The sequence below is a fragment of the Temnothorax longispinosus genome, chromosome 10 (genome assembly GCF_030848805.1).
Source record: "Temnothorax longispinosus isolate EJ_2023e chromosome 10, Tlon_JGU_v1, whole genome shotgun sequence".
NCBI classification, from domain to species: domain Eukaryota; kingdom Metazoa; phylum Arthropoda; class Insecta; order Hymenoptera; family Formicidae; genus Temnothorax; species Temnothorax longispinosus.
In genome coordinates this window covers 10,011,970-10,025,910 of record NC_092367.1, presented here as the reverse complement: position 1 = coordinate 10,025,910, position 13,941 = coordinate 10,011,970, and the positions used below count along the sequence as shown (strand labels likewise).

The 13,941-nt window shown below is 33.2% G+C and overlaps 1 protein-coding gene across 6 annotated transcripts in view; it reads right to left on the bottom strand.

Annotated features, from left to right (window-relative positions):
- LOC139821114 (tectonic-3) overlaps positions 1-13,664 on the bottom strand; it is a 169,064-nt gene extending 155,400 nt beyond the window's left edge. For 5 of the 6 annotated variants that reach the window (XM_071791885.1, XM_071791884.1, XM_071791886.1 and 2 more), the window contains exon 1: positions 13,454-13,663. The gene's annotated coding sequence lies outside the window, so the exon portion shown is untranslated. Of the gene's footprint in view, positions 1-13,453 lie in introns of all 6 variants that reach the window. The other variant, XM_071791891.1, reaches the window with a different exon arrangement.
- Positions 13,665-13,941: the final 277 nt, after the last annotated feature.

Sequence of the window (13,941 nt, the reverse complement as noted above, 5' to 3'; positions counted from 1 at the left end):
CAGCGCGTGAGCGTCCAAACAGAACGCACCCTAAGAAAAAAAATATTTTTTACTTAAATCTTAAAAAAAAACAGTTATATTGTCCATAAAAAGTTTTTTCGATATTTTCTTCGAAAAGTACAGTAAAAAACAGAAAAAAAAAGATTAGGGTAGACCGGGGCACGTTGTCACACGGGGCACGTTGTCACATCGGCTTTATTTAAAAAACTAATAACCACAGGGCAGCTCCCGTCATTCCCAAAACGTGTTAGTGGATGCCCATCTTTGGTGTGTTTACAGTGTTGAGATTGCTCCAGCCGTGTTGACGTAAAATCAACTTGAAAGTTTTTTGCGACCGTAAGTAAATTGTCTAATATTCAACGTACTGGACATGAAGCTTATGTTTTTTCAGAACAGACCTTTATATTATCTTAAAGTATGTATTTTTACCTACCGCGTGCAATACCTAACCTAACCTTATAATATGAATATCTCAAACGTGTCGGCCATGAGGCTGTTTGAAGTAAAAAAATGCCCTCGAGGCACGTTGTCACGAATTTGATGGGAATCTATTGCGAATCTTCGGATGACGATAACGAGTAAAAATATTTTATGTTTAATCACCGACATGATTATAAAGGAAAAAATGTGTATCAATAAGTTGCGCATTCGAGTGGAATTCTTGTATTTAGATTAAGACGAAAACTTCGTGCTTTTTGTACTTTTTTGAAATAAAGTAAATGTTTCTGTGAAGGATTTTACTTTTTTACATTGCAGCGCACTATAATATATTGATATTTACGTTGAATACAGTTTGGATAACATTTTGCATGCAATTACATTTGATGTGACAACATGCCCTGGTCACGGGGCACGTTGTCACAAGCGACCTGTCGTTATTTATTGTTATGTAACAACTGTAGAGTAACAATCACACAAAATTCGATACTGTCCAATTGAAGCTGAGGGTTCACTCGAAATTTTGGCATATCAAAGTACTCTTAAATATCCTCTTCTAAAAAGGGGATGTCGTAGGTATTGTTGTCACTTTTCCGCGATGCCGATTGGTTCTCTTGCTGCGCTTACTTCATTTGCAGCTGTCATTATTTTGACAGTTGTGTGTATCAAGGGTTAATAGTGTAATAGTAATAGCATAATGTTAAAGCTAAATAGCGCGCGCGAAGCGCGCGTCTGTAGTGTCTAGTTGAATGTAAAAAATACAAAAAATATTGAACCAAATGTGTGACCACGTGCCCCGGTCTACCCTCCCTCATTTTTTAAAATATCTTTTTTCTTCTTAAAGTTACAGGCATTTAAAAAACTGCATTTTTTTTTAATCCATAACTTAAGTATGGGTAGAGATAAAAATCTAAAAAGAATCATGGAAGCTACTTTCATTTAGTATAAAAACAAAAAAATTTTTGCCAAATCAAAAATGGTCGAGGAAAATCCTAGGTGATTTGGCATGGAATGCCCCATATACATGTATATATTTATTGTTTATACATGTACTTGCTTCGACGTTGCAGTATCCAGTGGTAAATTAACAATTTTCCAATATGGATATATCGTGCGCAAATTGTGATATGCCTCATCAACTAAAGATAACTTTATTATTTGTATTAATAACATTAGATTTGTTATTATTTTATTGTATATTTTGTTACTATTTTATTTTTCTTGTGCAGTTTCCTTTTTATTCGTTTAAATGTGATGACTGCAAGAAAAATACTCCAGTGGCTATTATACGACCTTTTCAATATATTGATAACACTCACAATCAGGCTAGAAGTTTTGGCAGAGGGATAAGTCCTTCTCATCAGCCTATTAATAATCAGAAGTCCAACTTAATCTTAGAAGATAATCTTAGAAGTTTAACTCATTTGGGAGAGGTCATTTATTAGAGATTCTTCGTCAACAAAGAGCAAGAATTGAAGCTGAAAGATCTCCACACAAGTAAGAGAAGAATAGAATTCCAATAACAATTAAGGAGGTTGGTCAGTGTCCCGCTGCGGGGCAGGCAGCGCGGCAGGGGGAAAGCATGTAGGTTAGATTTTCGTCGCGTGAAATGAACGAATTTTAGCAAATAAATATGTGGAATACATTCAATTGCTGTTTCTTAAGGTGTAAAAAGAGTTGTTTGTACAATTGAAACACAAATACGTTATTATCCACGTTGAAATGTGGAAATAATAAATGTGGTCCTGTTTTATTTTTACAATTTCTTGATAACTATAAAGACGAATCATTTCAGTCTTCGAGAAAGTTCTTCCTAAATATGTAAAGAATTATTTACACCTATTTTCATTAAATTCTTATCATTTTTAATATGCTTTCGAGAGTTACGTTACAGGTTAGGTAACATTTTTGCTGTGTCGCCCGTGTATAAGAGAGAGACAAGAATATAACTTCAATAATTAAAAACAAACAAATAGCTTCCTTCGCCAGTAAATGAATTCAAAACAGAAGTCGTCTTTGTTCGACCCGACTGGCCAAATAATTAATTTATTTAAAATTCACAACGTTTCGGCTGCGATTTCAGCTCTTCTCAAGTGATTAATCAAGCCATAAACCCTCAAAAACCGCGTACAAAATATCCATTGCTGACATGGTGCCCTAACTACGTCATGCATACGTAAAGCTAAAAAGTGAAAAAACTAATGATAATCAATAAGATAAAATATTCGCTAAGAAGTCATAAAATAATCGCTCAGAAGTCATAAGTAGGGTTCTAAAGCATGGAAAATTTTCCGGTAAAATTGGAAAAATTTCCGTTTTTTTTTCGGAAAAATTTCCATTGTATTTTTTTCCAAGAAAAATATGAAAAAATATTTAATTTTTTTCTTTTTGTATATTTTGCTTAAAACCGTTACTTAAAAATCTTAAGAGACTACAGAAAACTAATATTCTTCTTTACGTTGACATGAACTACATCCTACATCACATGCACATGCTATAATATTATTGTATATTGTAGGGGAGACCGGGGCTAACTCGACACTATTTTTTCAAAGGCAATTTTTAATATTTAATTAAAATTTTTAGGCAAATTCAATGGTATGTATTGTGACGTTGCACCGCGTGCACGTCACAGTCTTCCCCATTCCCATCTTTGTATTGCGCGCGTACTGCCGAGTTTATAGTTTTCAGGAAGAAGCGGCCGGAGGGCCCGTTTCGACAGCGTGGCGCCATCCGCCGGTGCGGTGAAGCGCCCTGATCTAGAGGGCCGCGAGTCGAAGCCGGGGGAATGATCGAGAGACTGTTGGGTAGACCGCGAGCGTGGACGGACGTCCGAGCGGAATTGTACCGAGAATAAGCGAGGGCGGCGGCCCTAAGAGATAGATTGAAGCAAGGAAGGAAGGACGAGATGTAACCAGCTACCCATCCCAGACATCAGGTATCGGGGAACGGCGGGCGGAGTGTCGGTATCGTGTCGCGTAAGATTTTGAGAGAGACGCGTAGGCTTGTTTGAGAGTTTCCTTGCCTACGCGCCATTGCCGTGAATCCGTTGAGAGGATTATCGCTGTTCGTTTCGTTTCTATTCTCAGTAATTGGTCGCGCAGATATAGAGTAGAGTCATTTTAATTACTATTCGGTGTGACGTGGTGGATGTGGTCCTAATGATGGATCTCAGGATTGGGGCATATTTGGCCCTACGCTAGAACTGACGGAACACATAACGTCACACTTATTTTTTTATTGGTTTCATCGGAGAGTCTCGTGTATGAGTTGATATTAGTTTTCGCGTTCCCGTTACGCTTTATTAATGCGTTCTGCGTATTTCATCGCGTGTACTATTGCGCGATTGCGTGTATTATTTCGTCGACATATATTATTACTTTTCGCGTATTTCATAGCGTAGATCTTGCGGGTAGTATTTCGTCGGCGTATATGATTCCTTTTCGCGGACTTCATAGAGTAGAGTATTTCGTGCGTGTATTATTTCATCGTCGTCATTACTACGTCCGCACCTTTCATCGTGTGGATTATTTCGTGCGTGTATTAGTTCGTCGGCGCATATTATTATGTTTCGCGCATTTCACCGCGTAGATTATCCCTGACGTGGATTACTCAGTTGGAGTATATTATTGCGCCTCGCGTACTCCCGAGCGTAGAGAGTTCCTTATTGCGAGTACAAGCTACACGTACGTTTTCCCGAGAATATTAGTTCTGCGTCCGAGTTTATTTCTAACGCGCGGACCCTTCGAAAGACCTTGCGTGGTCGGGGGATTGCGATTGATTGCGGTGAATAATTCGCTCGCGTCCTGTAAGTTGTAACGCTATTATCAAGCTTTCTCTTATATTATATTTTGATTTACATGTTACTTGAGTGCTTTCTTTTGTGTTTGTTTCGCCTCGCCACGGTCAACCCCCTCCGCAGTCAGCCTATGTAAGGACCACGACCCTCTATCGAAAATCCTGAGCAGTCGTTGCGATCGGCCAGAGCGGGTGTATCTTGACTATTGAATTAAGAGTTATATCGATAATTAGAGTTTATGTCGGATCTATGTAGAGTTCATGTAGAGTACTTTTCGCGGGTTAGAGTAAACGGTGGTGTGGCCGTATCCACACCTGGCGCCCAACATTGTTTCGTATCGCTTTCGAGATCCGCTCTGCCACCCGATCATAGATTTGCTACGCGATTCAGTCCCGCCTCACGGGCCGGGAAAAATCATATAGAGAATTAGCGTCGCAGTATATATTTAAAGAGTGTTCCTTCACAAAATTGATTCAGAAAGTTTTGCTGTAGGGAAGACCGGGGCTAAGCCGACAGCAGGGCGAACTTGACACTAGGCTTTTTGCCAATTTAAATCTATCGTAGAAACTTGCCTTTGCTACTGTAAATGCGTCTGTGCCAGTATTATCAACGGAATTTGGTAACATTCTGAGTTATAGTGTAATTTTTAACGCGACATAAGTGTTTTTGATAGTGAAAAGTAATTTTTCTGATCTCTCGAAAATGTCTACTCTTTCATCGAGCTTTACTCTTGCGAATCTACCGGTAAGTGATTTTGATGGGAAATTCGATGCTTTATACGAATCCGATAATAATTTTTGCATATTTTCAAAATTTATACATTTTTGGAGTAACAAAAGTAAAAAACGACGTTCGGGGCTAAGTCGACACAACGCCACCGGGGCAAAGACGACACTAACCTAAAGTGACATTATCGCAAAAAAGGTCACTGTTTCGTCCGATTCCGATGACGATTTAAAGAACATCTGTTGCGTGTGTTCGGAAAACATTTCATTAGCTTCTAATAACAAACAATGCATCTTATGCAACCGTATGGCTCATGACGAATGTGTGCGCACATCTGATCGCGAGTTTACGTGTATAAATTGTTTTTCAAACAGTTCAGAAAAAGATAATTAAAAGTTTAATCTTTTTTTTTTCTCATTATTTTAAATAATTGTTTACTTTATTCCGACTTTTTGTTTCTAATACACAATGTCTTTTCATTTGATAAACAATGTATTTTTATTTTTAAACAATAAAAAAATAAGTTCCAGATCAAATTGTGTCGATCAAACAAAGTGTTGAGTTTGCCCTGGCGGGGTGTCGAGTTCGCCCCGTCATTTTTCAATTCGAAAATTTGTCTCCGCGTCACTTTTCCTTTCCTGGCGGCAAAACAAAGCGACGTACAGCAAAACTTCCTGAATCAATTTTGTACCTGAAGAAACACTCTTTAAATATATATCATTGAATTTGCCTAAAAATTTTAATTAAATATTAAAAATTGCCTTTGAAAAAATAGTGTCGGCTTAGCCCCGGTCTCCTCTACGTTGCTTTGTTTTGCCGCCAGGAAAGGAAAAGTGACGCGAAGACAAATTTTCGAATTGAAAAATGCCGGGGCAAACTCAACACTTTGTCTGATCGACACAATTTGATCTGGAACTTATTTTTTACTGTCTGAAAATGAAAATACATTGTTTATTGTGTATTTAAAAAGTACAAAAATTCGGAATAAAGTAGCCAGAACAATCATTTGAAATAATGAGAACAAAAATTGTTGAACTTTCAATTATCTTTATCTAATCTAAACTCATGTCTGAAAAACAATTAATGCAGGTAAACTCGTGATCGGGCGTGCACATACATTTCTCATGAGCCATACGGCTGCATGACAAGCATCGTTTGTTACACTGGGAGCCGACGAAACGGCGTGGTGTTGACTTTGCCCCGGACGTCGTTTTTCACTTTTGTCTTTTGTCACTTCAAAAACATGAAAATTTCAAAATCCAAAAACGATTATCGGATTCATATAGAGCATCAAATTTCCCATGAAAATCACCTACATATAGGTTTGCAAGAGTAAAGCTCGATGAAAGCAGAAAAAGTAGAAATTTTCGAGAGATCAGAAAAATTACTTTTTACCATCAAGAACGCTTCACCAGTGTGCACTAGTTCAGCAGTGCAGCAATAGAAAACAGACCTGATGTATGTACGTATATACGAGCATACAACTGGTTTAGGTCGTAGGCGCGGCGCGCCGCGCGCCAGATTCAAAACTGCAACAACTCGAAGACCGAACTAATGACGTCAGAGAAAAATTCTACAGCTGTAGACAGGTCAATTAAAAGCAAAATAACAAAAAAAAGTATTTTTCTAATTTTTCTTATTTTTCGGAAAAATATGAAAAATTTCACGGAAATTTTTCCAAAAAAATATTTTTCCAGAAAATTTCGAACTCTAGTCATAAGATAAAAAATTAGAATAAAAATTGAAATAAATTAAGGGGTTACACCACTGTAGAAGTCTAAAGTAAAGCGTTTTTTTTTTGGATGGAAGGAAAAGTAAGAGAATAATATTATTCAAGGATGTAATTAATCATGTTTTTAAGTGTACAAAAAAAATTCATTATTCAATAATAGTACAAAATGACGACGCTGCAGCCATTCTCGCGAGGTATGCGCGCTCTGCGGCACGCAGTATAACTCACGAATCTAGAAAAAAACAAAAAATTTTCTCTTAATCTACATGAGTATAGCTAAAGAAATACGTAGGGGATTTTGAAAATATTAATTTTTGTGTAATTGGCGAGCATTTGAAGAAACAGTTCAATTTTTGACCAAAAAAAGGGGCAATCATTTGTTAATAAATAATGTTAGAATCAACTTATCGAAAATCCCGTACGTATTTCTCTTCGGAATGTTATTTTAAAGATATGGTCAAAATTTGGAGTGAATAGAATAAAAATTGTTGGACTTATACTGCGTGCCGCGGAGTAGTGCTATAGCAACTCGTGCCCCGCCATTTTGTATTTTTTTAACAAATAAAAAAATTTTTTACATACTTTAATATATGTCTAATAAAGCCTAAAAGTTCTTTTGACCATATATTTCATTCCTTTCTAAAAAAAAAATACCAAAGAAAATGGACAGTTACAGTGGTGTAACCCCTTAAAGTATACAAAGTAAAATAAGCAGCTTACATATTCTGTGCGTTAAAAAATATAAGAACAGAACGGTGTGGGACGAGAAAACACATCGTGAGCCATATTTGCGAACACATCCGTACAGCGTGACAGTCGAAGTCATACTAACATGACCGATAATAACAAGATGTGTTCACAGAAGGAAACGAGCATAACAAAAGGGCAAAAACTAGGTGACACCAATCACGCGGTTGTAATTCGCGGGCAAGTTTTCTGTGTTTTTTTGCAGGTTGATTGCACTGTCACATTTTTTAATAAAAAACATTTCTGAGATTTCTCGTTTCTTAAATTGTCTCTCTTTATACAAAATTTTCGGTTGTTGCCAATTAAAGTCGTGGTTGTGCGTAAGACGGTGCTTACTAACCACGGAATGATTGTCACTATTCTTCCTAATATTACAGAAATGTTCTTTTATGCGTGTCTCTAGGTGTCTCTTTGTTTGGCCAACATATGCAGCATTACAATTCGCACAATCAATCTTATATATCAACTTAGTCTGTTTAAGATACGGTAGCCTGTCCTTTCCCCTTCGAATAATGCAATCTAATTTCTTCGGAATGGTAAGGAGAACCCTGAATTTTGCATCGCTCATTGTACGGCCAACGCTGTCACTGAGACCTTTAACATACGGTATGGTGATAAATTTCTAAGGATCACGGGCCACACTGTCACCGCTAGAGCCATTACTATCATCGTGACGCGTCTGTAACTCGTTAAGTCGGATATTAATGTACTTGTTAATTTTAATTGTATTAAATAACAATTATTTGAAAGAATCTTTCTTATTTCGGTTAAATTAGACTTATGAAAACGCACGTCCGATAAAAGAATAGCACGGTCAACAAGATTACGTATAATATTGATTTTGTATTTAAGAGGGTGATTCGAAAAATAATTTATGTATCGCCCTAAAAAAGTAGGTTTTTGGTACCAATTCGTAAGCAACACGCTCTCTTCTCGAATCACCATTGTGTCGAGAAAACTTAAAGAACCATTCTTTTCTATCTCAAATGTAAATTTCAATCTCGCGTGATAACTGTTGAAAACTTTAAGTAACTCGTCAATCTCCGACACAGGAACAATCGCGAAAACGTCATCCACGTATCTCTTAAAAAAGGAAATATGGAAACTAAGAAGTTGCAAACAGTGCATCTCGAGATCCTTCATGACCATATTCGCTAAAATGGGAGAGAGAGGGGAACCCATCGGACTTCCGAAGATTTGCTCGTATATTTGACCCTCAAAAGAAATCGCAGCCGAAACGTTGTGAATTTTAAATAAATTAATTATTTGGCCAGTCGGGTCGAACAAAGACGACTTCTGTTTTCAATAATTAATTACTCGACAACCATGCAGACAATTATCTTCAACTTTGGCATGGACGACAGATTTCCATAAATTTGAACTAATTCTTATCAAATTGATATGAGTAACCACCCTCCTTAACAGTTTTTTCAAGATAGAGGTAATTAGATATTAAACATTTATATAAATGATAGAATAAAAGAAATAATATATATGTATATGAAAATTGTCTAATGTAACAAACAGTTTTAGTTCACAAATCATGAAGATGAAAGGGAAAAGATAAAGGAAAGAAGAAAGATAAAGAATAAATAAGGAAAGAAATATAGAGATATATTTATTTACCAACATTAAATTATTATATAAATATTCTATACTTGACTTCTAAATCTAGAAGCATGATAATATCTGAAAAATGTTTTACAAAATTTTTCCACAAGTGAAAACGATACACATCTAATAATTGTACGCTTATATAATTAATCTTCTGGCGTCTTAAATTAAAAATATACATATTTGATTTGCCGCTTATGCGTCAAACGCATACGTGATTGATTTACATTATTTACATGATTTGATTTACATTATTTACATTTGACTTTCATACCTTATCTATGATTCAAATGTTATGTCTAGCACACGCTAAAACTCCCATGATTACATAGAGTGTATTTCTCCAAATGTATTTGCTATCGTATTTATTATCCTCCGTTACGAGAAGATGCAAACGAAACGTGTTGTATCTATTTCTCGAAAATGGTTTTTTGTAACATAACTTTATCATATATAGTTGAATTCGTAAAAAAATAACATTTTATTTGGTAATAAAAGAATTTTAAAATTTTGAAAAAAATGTTTAGTCGTAGGGGTATTTTTTATAATTAAAAAAATTAAATTTTTTTATTATTGTTTCAAAGTACTTTTTAAACCATTTAATTTCCATTTTGGAAAATTTTTCTATCCTTTATAGTTTCGGAGATATTCGATCCGAAAGACAAAAACCGATTTTTTTGCAGGGGTGTTATCCCCTAAACATACGTATGAACACGTATAAAAAAATATGTGTCTTCTTATTTTTGTCTAGAGAGCAACATATTAAAAGTTCATCAAAATCGGAGGAGACACTTCCGTGGGTTTCCCAGCCGGGTTAATAAACTGTATCAAATATATTCTAAACATATTATTTTAATGTCTATGGTATAATTCGTTATTGCCGTCACTGCGGGAAGGCCTGGACTCAGAGAAATCGGACCAGACTAGTGGTACATGGTCATAATACGGTCATAATAGCGAATTTTGGACAGTTCTAGCATTCAGAGGACTCGTTACAAAGTTGTGCGTATGGAACTTTTTAATTCTCTTATGATGCCCTACAATTCTAGCCATGTCTGATTGCTGTTTACTAGGGACCCAATTTTTCATATGAAACTGGGCATAGTCCTTTACAGTCTGACGTAGGATTTTACTCTGAGTAATATGGTATCACGGTATATCTAAAATTATTGCAGTACTTAATAGAGGGTTAAATAGCCAAATATCTAACACATCTGTAGTATCTGTAAAATCTAAAATTTGTGATTTTACTGGTAAAAACATAAAATCTGTAATTAAACACTATTATAATCATATAATTTCTGAAATAGCGATTATATCTATTTCATATTAGAGGTAAAACTGTACTAAAATAAATATTAAAATAAATCAAGTACTTTTATCACCAGACAGTAAACCGAAAAAATATTTACTGGAAGCTTAATTTCATTTAAGATAAGTTTAATGTTTTAAAGTAAAATTACAAAAATTATTCTGTATTTTAACTGCGTAAATCAAAGATTAAAACTGATCATCGATTCTCACAATAAAATGATGACATATTTTTATCAGTGTAAAAGGATTGATTTGTCAATGTAATGAAAAATGACGTGCTCTATTATAAAAAAATAGAGATAATTTTCTTGAAGTAACTCCACTTAGAACAATAATGTCAATACATCTATTCCTTCCCAAAATCAAGTAACTTTTGAAATATTTTTATATAAGCTAAGAGACAATTAATAGATAATTTAAGTTATAAAATTTAATGACCCTCCCATCTAGTGTATGTTGAGTTATATATGTATATATTAATAATATGTTTATCAAAATTTGAATATATTAGCATTAATGATGATCTATTAATCTTTCAAACTATAAAATTGTATAGAAGTAAAAATTTTAATTATTTATTCGCTACCAGCCAAAAGTTTGAAACTACATATGAAATTTAAAATTATTTGAGTGAAATACTACTTAAAAATCTGATTCATACCTTACTCAATAGTTTTTAAATATTATTAATATATGTTTTTTATTATATTTAACACAGTCGTAGTTAGCATTGCATTGTTTAATTTCAAGAAAATAGACTACTTTTTTCTCAAAACTGAACTGTGGACTATTTTAAAAGATAGAAAGTTTTTTCTATCAGAAAAAAATAAATAAACTTATAGTTAGATTATTTAGATTAGTAAAAAGAAATGTGAGATCTCAAAGTATGACTTTGACAAATACGTCAAATATGTCTAGTACTTTTTAGTGTCTAATATTCTTTTTATTTTATACAAAATATATTTTATAAAATTTTCAAACATCTTATTATAAAACAAAGAATAAAATAATAAAAATATATTATCAGTCATAATGCATAAGTTTAATTTTATTTCATATAGTAAACATTTACAATTAATGGTTTCAAACTTTTAACAGACAGTGTAGCTTATTTTGTATATAAATCTTATAAAATAAAAATAGTTTCATCAAAATATGGTTGGACAGATATATCACAAAGGGCATAGGGGGATAAGCATGTAAAAATTGCCCCCGCAAGTATGAAGTTGATATTGGCGTCGTAAGTTAGTACTCATGTGACCTTAAACTCCTGCAAATATTGACCTTGAAATTATATTTTTGAAGGAGTTATGGAGGAAGAAAGAAAAAAAACAAAAAATTTCTTTCTCGAAAACGGCTCGACCAATTTTTATGAAAAAAATATATGTTGTAGGTATCAATAATGGTGTTTAAAAGAAAATACTTTGTAATTTTTGAACAAATAATAGAGCTGAAAAAAATTTTTAAATTTTTCAAACAATTTTTTTTTGTGTTTCTTTAGAGTGACATTTTTAATTTTTTTTGCAAAAACATTGTACTAGTATCTATTTTAACATATAATTTTCCTGGATTTTTGAAAAATATAGTTTTGGAGTAAAAAAATGAAAATCATGATCGTGTCACCTGATGCTCAAAGTAACGTCTTGTAGCGCCGGTTAAGGCATAAAAGCGCTTTGTTATTGAATGGCATATTTTGTTAGAAAAGCTTTGGCTCATTATTTATTACTTGTTTATCACATTTTTTTAAGGCTTTAATTACAATTTCTTAATTATTTTATATATGTCATCATGGTCGTGTCACTTGATGCTCAATAGGCGTGCTGTGTGAAATTGTACAAAGACATTGCTGATTATAATGGGGATATTGCATGGGTAAAGTGTCTCAGTATCTGGAATTTAAAAGTTGCACGGATAGTACCTGATGCAACATTATGAAAAATCTGCTGGTATGTTAGCATTTATAATTATGAGATGCGATTTTTGCAGTTTCTATGAATTAAAATTTTGCATTACTTTTCAGATTCCAGATGTTGCTCCGTTAAATGAATATTATAGAAATGTAAATGAAATCATTGTATATATTCATCAGAAGAATACCCATTATTGTATAAACATATTTAAAACATATATAAAATAATTAAAAACTTGTTATTAAAGCCTTAAAAAATGTGATAAACAAGTAATAAATAATAAGCCAAAGCTTTTCTAACAAAATATGCCATTCAATAACAAAGCGCCTTTATGCCTTGACCGGCGCTACAAGGCGTTACTTTGAGCATCAGGTGACACGATCATGATTTTCATTTTTTTACTCCAAAACTATATTTTTTAAAAATCTAGGAAAATTATATGTTAAAATAGATACTAGTACAATGTTTTTGCAAAAAAAATTAAAGGTGTCACTCTAAAGAAACACAAAAAAAAAATTGTTTGAAAAATTCAAAAATTTTTTTTAGCTCTATTATTTGTTCAAAAATTACAAAATATTTTCTTTTAAACACCATTATTGATACCTACAACATATATTTTTTTCATAAAAATTGGTCGAGCCGTTTTCGAGAAAGAAATTTTTTGTTTTTTTTCTTTCTTCCTCCATAACTCCTTCAAAAATATAATTTCAAGGTCAATATTTGCAGGAGTTTAAGGTGACATGGGTACTAACTTACGACGCCAATATCAACTTCATACTTGCGGGGGCAATTTTTACATGCTTATCCCCCTATGCCCTTTATCCAAAATAAATAAATTATATAATATAAAATACTAATCAAATAAAATATTACAAAAATAATTATCCTCACTGATTCTTTTAACAATTCAGTTTACTGTGATTGAAATTAATTTTATAAAAAAATACAAAAATTAGTCTTGACAAGGTTTGTCAAAATGTATTTAAATTATTAAAATTATAGTTTGTGTCAGAATATTATAGATTGTATTTAATAACAGAATTCTTTATTATTGGTTTTCATTTTTTACTAGAAATTATGCGAATAATCAAAATAATCGAGCTATATTTTTATTCCTTAAATTAACATTAAATTATCAAAAAAGATATATTAAAAGATATTGAAATTACTTACTCTGATATTTTACTTGAGTACGCCTGATAATATATATTATATCTTGTATAAAATACATTGAAAATATAGTTTTCAGCAAAACAAAATTTGTAATAAAACTATAATAAGATAATATTTCTAAATAAAAATGTGTAAAACACTTTTTTATGCAATTGATAGCGGTCACTCACTGATGAATTTCTATGTTGACAAATGCGTCGCTATGACAACCAGCTAGTAATAACAGGTATGTTCGTTTTACTTTACACCTTGTATTGGGGGTCGATTATGTATCTTGAAACGAGGTGAAAATTACAAAAGTGAACAGATTTACTAGATTTCGACAAATAAAATCGTAAATACTCTAGTGAATTTTCTCACTTTTGTAATTTTCACCTCGATTCAAGATATATACGCAATTGACCTTCAGGGGTGCGTTCCAAAACCTGCCTTTGGTTACCATAAATCGTTCCAAAACACTCTGGTACGACTGTGTGGTTGGTCAATGG